The sequence below is a fragment of the Myotis lucifugus genome, unplaced genomic scaffold, assembly GCF_000147115.1.
Source record: "Myotis lucifugus unplaced genomic scaffold, Myoluc2.0 scaffold_827, whole genome shotgun sequence".
NCBI classification, from domain to species: Eukaryota; Metazoa; Chordata; class Mammalia; order Chiroptera; family Vespertilionidae; genus Myotis; species Myotis lucifugus.
The window spans coordinates 137,439-149,222 of record NW_005871875.1 but is presented as its reverse complement, the minus strand read 5'-3'; the positions used below and the strand labels follow the sequence as shown (position 1 = coordinate 149,222).

General features: G+C 37.9%; 1 pseudogene; it reads right to left on the bottom strand.

The window, feature by feature from the left end:
• Nucleotides 1-10,055: 10,055 nt before the first annotated feature.
• On the bottom strand, nt 10,056-10,790 carry LOC102427305 (annotated as a pseudogene).
• Between the last annotated feature and the right edge of the window lie 994 nt (nt 10,791-11,784).

Below are 11,784 nucleotides of genomic sequence, written 5' to 3'. Positions count from 1 at the left end.
ATAACAAATTGAGGCTGTTTCTCATTACTTAATTTATTGTCTTTGAAGGTTTGTATTCTTGCTAGAGTTAACATTTACTTGAGGAAAATTCCCAAAGACTCTCTTGAGTTGATACTGCTTCCCCCCATTTTTATATTCTTTTCTCATAGTTTTATCATTCAAATATAAACTCTTTCTTAGACTTAATGAAAGGCTGCTTGCAGCTTTCTCAAATCAAGTCAGGTAAGTTCATACCGAGTTAGATTTTTTTCATTTGAATGAAATATATAAGATGAACAGTTTAACAGCATGTGGCTTCATTGCCACATTTATTTGTGATGTGGTTCTTATTTTTAGCAAGCAGGGAGGGTGCCACATAAAACCTGGTGTAGTTCAGAGAAACCTTTGCAAATCAGTTACATATACTTTTCCAGTCAATCTACCATTTACATGAACTGTTCTTTATTAATGACTGAGCATGGGCATTACCACAGCTGTAGCATCTTTTTTAAACTACATTTTTAGGACCACATTTTCATCGCAGTGAGATGCTCCCTATAATTTGATGGTCCTTAGTGTACTAACTGAAGGCAAAATACTCTGAAGAGATGCTCAAGAAGTTTGAATTTTCTACTTCTTTAATATTTTTCAGGTTTGATATTTGCTGAGTGGGTATGTATATTTTGTTTAATTTTGCTTTCATTGGAAGTTTTAAATTTTTGAGAAGATCAGGCAGAAATAGAAATCCATTGCAGATATATATATCTCCCATCTTGTAGATTTTGGTTAGTGAAACACAGATGGGAGTGGGGTTTTATTGTAAGAAGAAGAAGAATGAAAGGAAACTAAATTTAGAGAACCCTTTCTGTTTGAGCTACTGTTTAGAAGAAGAATGAAAGGAAACTAAATTTAGAGAACCCTTTCTGTTTGAGCTACTGTTTAGAAGAGTCAGCTTTTATTACATTGCTGATCTACATGATGAACATTTTGATGCTGTTCCTGACTAAATGGGGAGTATTTAATGAAAAAGGGTTTATGTTACATTTAAGAATTTATCAGCTATAGACCATTAAAAAATAAACTCACTTGGAACTCTTTAAAAAAACAAATAGAAATAAGGTACAAAATAGCAATAATTTAGTGATACCAACATGTATTAGTAATTAAATTGGCAAAGGCATAAACAGAAGATAGTCCTTAATGTTCCTAGAAATTGTGGCAAACAGCAGATGCTCAGTTATTATTTGTTGAATGAATCAGGAGTTAGGTATGTACTTATTACTATATCAGTACATTGAACACATGAGAAGATTGCATTTCAATATATTTGGAAACATTGAATTGCTGAATAAAAGCTGGAAAAATAAATATAGACTTGGAAGAAAATGAACATGCTCTACTATCTTAGTCACCATACAAAAAAAATCAGAGAAATTGACTACTCACTGTAAGTGTAACCAATCCTTTTTAGGTGAACAAATAGAAAACTACATATTAATATTTGTGGATAGGCCAAATCATCATAATTATGCCAGGAGACTCAGAAGTAATAAGACAGACATATTTAACTAAATAAAATGTAAAATATTTTTATGGCTAAACCATCACCCAAAGTCAATTGAGAAATAATAACTTATATTAATTTTTATGTTATTTTAAAAATTTTGTTGAATTTATTGGGGTGACATTGATTAACAAAATTAAATAAGTTTCAGGTGCACAATTCTATAATATATCTTATGTATATTGTATTCTGTGTTCAGCACCCCAAGTCAAGTCTCCTTCCATCACCATTTATGCCCCTTTACCCTCTTTTACCTCCTCTATCATAATAATGTTTAAAAATCATTAAAAGGCTGATAATGAAAGAATAATAGGCATAGAAAAATTAAATTCTAAGTAACAAGACTGTCAAATATATTAATATTTGATCAAACTCAGAACAAGTTCAGAAAACAACAAAAAAACTCTTTCACATCTGTCAGCCTGGGAAAAGCTTAAAAAGGTGTCACATTGACCAGGGTTGGAACTTATAAACAGGTAGCTAAGGGGTACTCTATTTTCATTTCTGGCAGAACTGCAAAGTGTTACAACAATGGACAACCAATCTGAAGACAGCTATAAACATTACAAGTACATATATTCTTTCAGTCATCTTTCTCAATCTCTGCACTATTGACATTCTGGGCCAGATCATTGACTATGGTGTGGTCTCTCCTGTGCATTGCAGGATGTATGGGGCATCTCTGGGCTCTACCTACACCTCCCATGTGACAGGGAAAAATGTCTCTGGACATTGCTCCATGTGCCCTGGGGTAACAATACTGCCTCTAGTGGAGAATCAGAATTTTAATGTAACAATCTCAAAACATTTTTGTATAATTGTTATAATAGCAACATATTAAGAAAGTATATGGAAAGCTTTCAATGTGTGAATAGCACAACCACATCCTAAAATATTATGTGCACGTGGTAATAAATACTTGGCATCACACTAGTTGTTTGGGGGGGGAAGACCATGAGGTATTTTTTGAGTAATAAGGAAGAGTGGACACAGAAAAAAAAGACTGTACAACACATGAAGAGAATTTCTGATGAGCACAGGTTGGTATTTATACATTTGTACAAAAGCATATGAGTGTATATGTGTGTATAACATGGGAAGAGAAGTATTTTAATAAACTAAGAACTTATGGAATAAAGATTCTCAGTAGGAATGGAATTAAGTTAAGTGTAGTGGTTACAAAACAATTGTAGGAAATACTAATAACTTAATAATATCAACATGGGCCACAAATTCCAGATTAAGTTTCCAAAAACTTGGAAATAAAATAATATTAAAGAAGAGCTTTTAATATCAGGGAGAAAGCAGAATCTAAGTTATAATTTCTACTTATATAAAGGTATATGGATTCAATTTGCTAGTGTAATTAAAGGTAATTTTTAATCAAATATAAAATAGATTGTTTTCCACAGGACAGTAGGTGATGCAAATTTTGGAAATAGAGCTAACTACAAAAGGCTGAAAAGAACAATAAGGAATAATGAAGATGTGAAACAAGTTGGCAATATGTGTGTAGGGTGATTTATTAGTACTATGTACACAGAAGAAAATTCACTTTCATTTTTGTTTTATAGGAAGGATTCACAAGTGAAGAATATAAAAGTAACAGCTGAATGTTTTTTTCATTAAGAAGAGTAAAAAATAAAAAAGCAATAGAGAAAATACAATATGTCTGAGTGACACACTTGAGCCCACACTATTAATAAATACTCACAATTCCCCACATATACATACATGAAGGTACTCAATGACAACAAAGTTGGTGGGAAAAACTCCAATTCCTTGTTTAGAAGAATGCAATCAAAAACAGGAATAAAAACACTCGGACCCCCTTTACAAATGTCAAGACTTGTACAGACAATTTACAAGAGTGAAAACTAATGAATAATGTACAAATATATTTAGGTCACAGGTAATGAAGTAATTGCAAAGTTAAACTATTTATCATAGCAGTTTTTACTTATGAAATAAAATCTGTTACATGTAAATTGAATTACCAGAGTGAAAGAAGATCATGTGAAATGTATGTCTTCATGAACTACTGTTGTAAGGTAATATTTGTAAGAAATATATTGGATCTGGATCTTTCTCATCAATATGGACATGTAGTTGAATAGATCCTATGATAAAAATAAAGAAGAACTTCCCTCACTTTACTGGCATTCTCCATACCTACTACTCTATGTTCCTACTTCCTTTAGTTGCAAAACTCATTGTACATGTTCTACTTTTACTTGAAATGCTTTATGTCTCCCATTGCCACCTTTAATTGAGCTTCCATCAGTTAATTTTCAACAATTACCAATGTGTTGCTGAGTTCAATGTTCATTTGTCCTTTTAGCATCATAAATTAATCATTAATTAGTTAATCAGGCAATCAAACAACTATAGGCTGATGGCTGTCAAGAGACCTCTGGCACATGCCCTTGGCTTTGATTCTCTCTGACCCTTTCCTGCAGTACCTACTGGACCTCTGGACTCACCTGATTGGGAACTCTGAGGGGAAGGTCTCTATGTAAAAGTCCAACCTCCTGGATGGTTGATGATGGAGACTGAAGCTCTCTGCCCAGACAAGACAGCAGGAAGGATGCAAACATTGGTCTCATAGACAAACTTAGGATTCCAAAAGCAACAACCAGGTCCCATCCAGCCCAAGGTCACGCACACTGCAGACTGTAGATGAGGAGATATTTACAGCTCCCTATGTCTGCTCATTAGATACTACTCCAGCCTCTAATAATCTGATTTCCCTGTGGGTCTGGACAGAAGAGAATGTTTCCTTGGAGATTCTGTGTTCCCAAAAGACCAGCTTAGAACTCAAGTGAGTCCAGTTTTTACTGGTTCTTGCTCATAAAATTTGTTGGCTTTCAGAGGACTAACCTCCTAGTACCTAACCCAAGCCTTATTTAAATTTTTTTTCTAAATTTAAGACTGAGGCTCTAGCCTGGATTAAAAAACTTGAATCTCCAAATACAGACTTGTGATACGGACATAGCCCCGGCATCTCCAGAAAGTTACTATTTTTCTTTTCATCTACTAAGTTCCTTTTATATAAATGTTGAGTGTTACACACTGGGCTTCATGACACATTAGCTAAAATAATTCGGCATTTCAACCTTGCATCACAAGTTAAGAGCTGTCATTTAGTCCCATACTATGAAATATTCATTAATTATAAAAAATATAATTAAAATATTTGCACTCTAATCTAAGCTTGGAATAGGAAAGTAACAGATTCTTCCCTGTAGCCTCCAGAAGAAACCGAGCCCTGTAAATATCTTGTGTTTAGCTCACTGAGACCCCATTTCCTGTTTCTGACCTTAGGAATTGTAAGAGTTTAAATGTGTTTGTTTTAAATCACATTGATGGTAATTTACATTAGCATTAAATAGTGAACACAGACATTTATCCAATGAAATTTTGTTCAGGAATATGAGATTAAGTGTCGCAATTCATTCATTTAGCCTTTGGGTGAAAGCATTTTGCATTTTAATCCCTCCTAAAGTAGAAGAAATTTGTAATCTTTGGGATGGCGGTAGAGGTGAAACAGATGTCTGCCAAGGACAGGTTGGAGAGGAGTGGACCCTTCCCTCATCAAGCCCTCAGCTGACACTGCAGCCCATCAGAAACCCTGGAGCAAGGAACCCAGAGAGGCCATACCTCATTCCTGACCCACAAAAACTGTGAGATCATAACTATTTGCTGTTATTTTAGGCCCTTACGTTTAGGGCAATTTGTTGCAAAGGTAAATCACTAACACAACAGATTTGGTCAGAGATTAGGAGGTGAATCAGGAGTTATAGTGTTTGGCTGGTTGAAATGAAATTGTAATTGACATCTGCCCTGGGCTGGCCACCCCTGAATGCAGAGTCTGAGACAAGGATTGAGTGCAGGTAATTCATTAGAAAGGAATCTTAAAAGCATGTGTAAAAAAGAAAGGATGTGAAATAGCAAAAAAAAAAAAAGAAAAAAGAAAGGAGGTATAGATAGCAAATACTGAGAGTTTATATGAGCACATTTCTATGGTGGGTACATGGGGTTCAGTCTCTTTGGGGACCTCTGAGAGAGTATAGGACATACAGTTGAGTAGTGAGGGAGCTGGGGTACTGATCCACCAAAAGTGATGGACAGTTATTCCCAGTGATCCCATCTAAATTTAACATTTTGCTATTTTAATCACCATAAATGTCTTGCATTAATTTTGATTTTTAAAATCACTGCATTCAAATAATAGCCATCTTGACTCTTGAGTTCTTTGGTGCCCTCTTAAATTTTGTTCCTGAGGCAAGTGCCTCGCTTCTCATCCTGGTACCGGCCCTGGGGTTCATTGATGAGGACATCAGCACACACTGGAGTGGATTCAAGTGTCATCTTCCACATCTGAATCATGGTGGTCTCAGTTATGCTCTAGTAACAAGCAAACCCCAAATATTAGGGCTTTAAAGCATCAGATATTTTTCTCATTAGCTGGCTATTGTCAGGACAAAAAGGAAAAGAAAACATTGTGTAGATCCTCCTGTCATCTTGCCTTAGATTATTTTTTCTAATGTGGTTAAATACACATAACGTAAAAGTTACCATGTTCGCCACTTTTTAAATTGACAGTTTAGTGACATTAAGTACATTCATATGCAACCATCACCACCATTCATCTCCAGATCTTTCTCATCTTCACAAACTGGAAGTTGGTCCCCATTAAACATTCATTCCTCATCCTTCTCCCCAGCCCATGGCACCCACAATTCTACTTTTGGTCTCTATGAGTTTGACTCCTCTGAGGACCTCATAAAAGTGAAGTCACATGGTATTTTTCTTTTTATGACTGGTTAATTTCACTCAGCATAATGTCCTTAAGGCTCATCTGTGTTGTAGCATGTGTGAGAATTTCCTTCCTTTTATTAGAAACTAGAGGCCTGGTGCACGAAATTAATGCGGGGGAGGAGGGTGTCCCTCAGCCAGGCCTGCACCCTTTCCAATCCAGGACCCCTCGGGGGATGGCCAACTGCCTCTTGCAATCTGGGACTGCTGGCTCTTAACCGCTTGCCTGCCTGCCTGCCTTATCGCTCCTAACCCCTCTGCCTACATGCCTGATTGCCCCTAACCCCTCTGCCTGCCTGCTTGATTGCCCCTAACTGCTCCCCTACCAGCCTGATCATCTCTAACTGCTCCCCTGCTGGCCTGATTGCCCCTAACCACCTCTTCCTCGTCCCACACCCAAGACCCAGATTCCCTCTTCTGGCCAGTCACAGGCACCCAGGACCCAGGACCCGGCCAGCTTTGTGCAGGCTGGCCGCAGGTGCATGGGACCGTGGGCGGGCAGCTTGTACGTCTCCCAGGCTGCAGCCACAGGTGCTGGTGCCCAGGACCCAGGGCGGGTGGCTTGTCTCTCTCCCAGACTGCAGCCTGGCTGGTCCCCATTCCTTTCTCCCCAGTGTTGAGTGTCTGAGCCATTACAGCATTATGGTGTGAGGGCATGATGACTATTTGCATATTAGCTCTTTTATTATATAGGATTTGAAGTGGTAAAACACACATAACAAAATTTAACATTGTAACCATTTTTAAGTATGCAGTTCCGTAGTGTTAATTACATGCACATTGTTGTGCGATCAACCTCCAAAACTTTTTTATTTTCTTGCAAAACTGAAACTCTCCACCCACTGAACTCTAACTCCACAGTCTCCCTTCTCCCAGGTCTGGAATAAACCATTCTGTTTTCTGTTTCTATGAATTTGACTACTTTAGATATGTCATGTAAGTGAAACCATGTAGTATTTGTCTTTTTGTGACTGGCTTCTCTCACTGAGCATAACATTAGCAACTCTCTCTCCTCTTTAAAATAACAATTTCTCTGTTGTCTGTGCATTTCAAATGCTACCTTCTTCCATCAGGACCTGCACCCCCAACAAATACAAGTATCAGATGGGAAATTATTATGAATATGTTAAGAGCAGGTCAATAAAAAGAAAAGCAATGTCTACATGAGGGTGCCAAAAATATAATTATCAAGAAAGCAATAGGTTTCTAGCTCTTTTAATCAATGAGTTAAGTCCCTGGACTCCAGATATCTGGAAGGAAAAAATTTTATTTTTCTTCAGCCTAGAAATGGTAAGCAGGAAGCAAGTGGCAGAGGGGGCATGTTTATATTTGGAAGGCTTGACCTTCTAGTGTAGAATTTCCACATATGCTCATTAAACATATATTTATTCTCACTCTCTTCTCTAAGATCATTCAGCCATTCATGGCAGTGGCAGAAATAAAATTTTTCTGAAGTAAAATATACACAAGTGATAGACCCTTTCCAGAGATGGCCTCAGTTTTTTGTTTGCTTTCATGTCTTTGGCAATGTGACCGTGAGTTCCAGAAGAGTAGTCTTTTTCTCCATGTTTGAATCTGGGCTGGACTTAAGATTTTTTATTTGTTTTGGCCAATAAAATATGGTGGAAGTGATAGTGTGCTTTACCAGGCTTTATTTCTGCTGCTTTCTTTCAAAACCCTGCCTCAAGCATGCGAACAAATCCAGGTGGGCCTTTCAGAGAAGGAGAAGACTTGCGGACAGAGCTCATTTATTCCAGACAAGCCCTCCCTAAATCAGTCACAGTAGTAGCTAAGCCCCTAATACATTAGAAAGCCCAGCCAAGGTCTGCAGAGACACCCGAGCTGACCCATAGCTGACTACCGATTCATGAGGAGACCAGCAGAGATCAGAACATCTCTCCACTACACAAATCCATTGGAAAATAAAGAAATTGTATTAAACATTTACCTTTAGAATGGCTTGTTATATAGCAACTAGAGGCCCAGTGCATGAATTCATGCACAGGTAGGGGGGTCCCTCGACCTGCCTAGTGATTGAGGTCTATCAGGGGGCCAGTTGGCTAGATGGGGAGGGACCCTGGGAGGTTGGCTGGCTGGCTCTGCCCCCATCAGGGTGGGGGGACCTGATCAAGGGTGGGACCGGCTGGGGGAAGGGCCAGAGGAGGTTGGGGGAGGGCCAATTGGGGCCCAGATCTGGTGGTTGGCCACCACAGTGCACGTCATAGCAACTGGTCATTCCGCCATTTCGGGTTGCTGGGCATATATATATATATATATATATATATATATATATATATATAGTGAATTGAAACTATAGTCAAAGCAAACAGAACTGAGGGAAATTTTAATAATCTGCTACTTGTTACTTTTGGCATTTCTACTGATATTTGAGGACAGCATTCACAATCATTCTGTTATTCCAATATTATTTTAGATAACTGTATAAAAGTGACCCCTTCCAGGTAGTCAGGACAGGGTGGAAGGTCATGCATGTTTGTGCAGAAATTTTGAATCTTATTCACATGAGTAGGCAGAATTTTATCTCCTGTGTGATTCATCCTTTGATCATAAAGATTGAAGATATTTCTGAGTGTAAAGGAGATATATATTGTATAATATTGAGATTGTTCACTCACTTTCTCTTTAGTGGATTTGAAAAAATTTAGAAAAGGGGAGATATTAAAGGAGTCACATTAGCAGGGAGTACATTTAAAGTTTTTAAGGAACCCCGGCGGGTATGGCTCAGTTGGTTGACCATGGTCCAATGCACCGAAATGTTGCTGGTTGTATTCCCAGTCAGGGGACATGTCCAGGTGGTGGGTTTGAGCCCTGGTTTGAATGCTTTGGGAGACAACTGATCAATGTATCTCTCTCATATAGATGCATTTTTTTCTCTCTCTCTCCTCTCTCTCTCTCTCACTTTAAAAAAATCAATGAAAAAGAAAGTATTTAAGCAGAAACAATGAAATAGTTCAGAAAAATTCATGATACTCCATGTAATCTTTCACTCCAGTGAATAAGGAGCCTTACAAATGGGAAGCATATTTCACACTTTATCGAGTAGATATGGGCCAAGAAAAACATTTTTGTACAGTAAAAAATTGTATGCTTATTATTGCTTAATCACGTTTAAGGTCATCTCTGACGCTAACCATATTAGATCAATCTATTCATTAAAATGTATAGTTCCTTGTAGACTCTTCCTGAAAAAATGTGTTTGATAGTCAATTTTTGCCAGTGGCTATGATAGACATGTGGACACAGAGCTGAATAATAGAATGAAGAATATAAAACCAGGAGACCAGCTATAGAACATGCTAGCATGTTAAAGTCTACATTATCAAGAAGAGCACCTATAGAAAATAATGATGAAATAGAAGTGAAAACTGTGGTCTCAGAGTTACCTCTAAAATGAAATTATGCAAATGACCTTAGTATAATTTTGTCCATAGGGGTAGTATAATTCCTAACTATTCTTTTAGGAAAACAATAGAAAAATTACTTATAATAAAATATGTCATAAGAGAATAAATTACGCTAAACTAATTCATGTTAACCCATGAGATAAATGAGAATTTTCAAATCCATATGGTCAAAATATTGGTTTTATTTCTGTCAGACTTCTAGCTTTGAGGATTTGCATCCTGCATTCCTGGGCAATTTCTCAGCCTAGTAAAATTGGCCCTTGAAAAGCTTACCAGCCAAGAAATCTTTCCAGGGCCCTCTTTATGTGCTTGTTCCTTAGACTGTAGCTGAAGGGATTCAGCATGGGTGTGACCATGGTGTACATCACTGAGGCTGTTGCACTTGAGTGTGCATTTTGGGAAGCAGCAGAGCTGAAGTATACTCCTAGGAGCGTACCATAAAATAAGGAGACAACTGAGAGGTGAGATGCATAGGTAGAAAATGCTTTATACCTCCCCTGTGCTGAAGGAATTCCATGTATGGAGGAAAGTATCTTAGAGTAAGAGTAAAGGATCCCAGCAAGGGGACCAACACCTAGCAGTCCATCTGAAAAATACATTATGATGTTGTTAAGAAAGGTGTCAGAGCAGGCAAGTTGGAGCACCTGATTGAGTTCACAGAAAGAGTGGGGAATTTCCAACTCTGAGAAGAAAGACAGTCACAACACCATTAAGCTTTCTAACACGGAATGCAGTGAACACATGATCCAGGACACCAGAACCAGTAGTCTACAGAACCAGGGGTTCATGATGACCGTGTAGTGCAGAGGGTGGCAGATGGCCACAAACCGATCATAGGCCATTGTGGTGAGGATTAAGTTGTCCAACAGTGCAAAGAGCATATAAAAATAGATTTGTGTGATGCAGCCTTCATAGGTGATGACTTTGCTCTGTGTCTGGATGTTCGCCAGCATCTTTGGGACGGTGGTGGTGGTGAAACAGATGTCCACCAAGGACAGGTTGGAGAGGAATAAGTACATGGGTGTGTGGAGGTGGGAGTCTGAGCTGACAGTCAGAATGATGAGCAGGTTTCCGAACACAGTGATCAGGTACATGGAGAGGAAAAGCCCAAACATGAGGGACTGTAGTTCCAGTGCCTGTGAAAGTCCCAGAAGAAGAAATTCTGAAATTTGTATAGCATTGCCTGGTTCCATGTTTCGAAGTTGACTACCAGAAAATAGAAAAAAATGAATAACTAATTATCACATTAACCAGCATTAGTAATTGAGAATAAATGACATATTTATTTTAGAATCAGGAAAATAATTTCCAATGTTGGTGTGGTCTGGTCCCCAATATGGTATCTCTTTTGGTATTTGTCATTAGAATTTCCTTTTCTACCATCAACCTGTTCTTCCAAGATAATGTATATTGCTGTTTTATTGAGAATCTCTTTCATGTATTTGAGGGATATAGAGTGATTATGGACCATTCTTTAGGCACTGTTCAGAGAATGGGCTGCTGACAAACAATCTCTACACACTAAAGATTAAAAAAATTATCAAATATATATTAACAAAACATATTCAATGGTGCAGCTCCTATATAAAAGTAAATCACATCAATGGAAAGAGTATAGAAGGTACTCTTTTTTTATAGAGTTTAGCCAAGTCTTGCCAACAAATGACACTTAAACAAATACCTCAAAGACGGCTAACTAAGAGACGGAGGGAGATCTGTTTGCTAAGCAGAAGGGATAGCCAGTGCAAAGGCCCTGAGGAAGAAGATTGTTTAGAAAATCAGGGATCATAATGAGTCAGTGTCTCAAATGAAATTAGCACAGCAGAGCAGGATAAGAGATGATATCAGAGAAATTAAGAAATAAGGAAGCCTGTGTGTTGGTGTTGAAACTTCAAGTCACAGAGAGTGCCTTGTGCACAAAGTGTAAATTTTGCATTTTATTAATCTGGTTGCAAACACATACCATGAATTTAAAAGGATCTCCTTGTTACCTTCCCT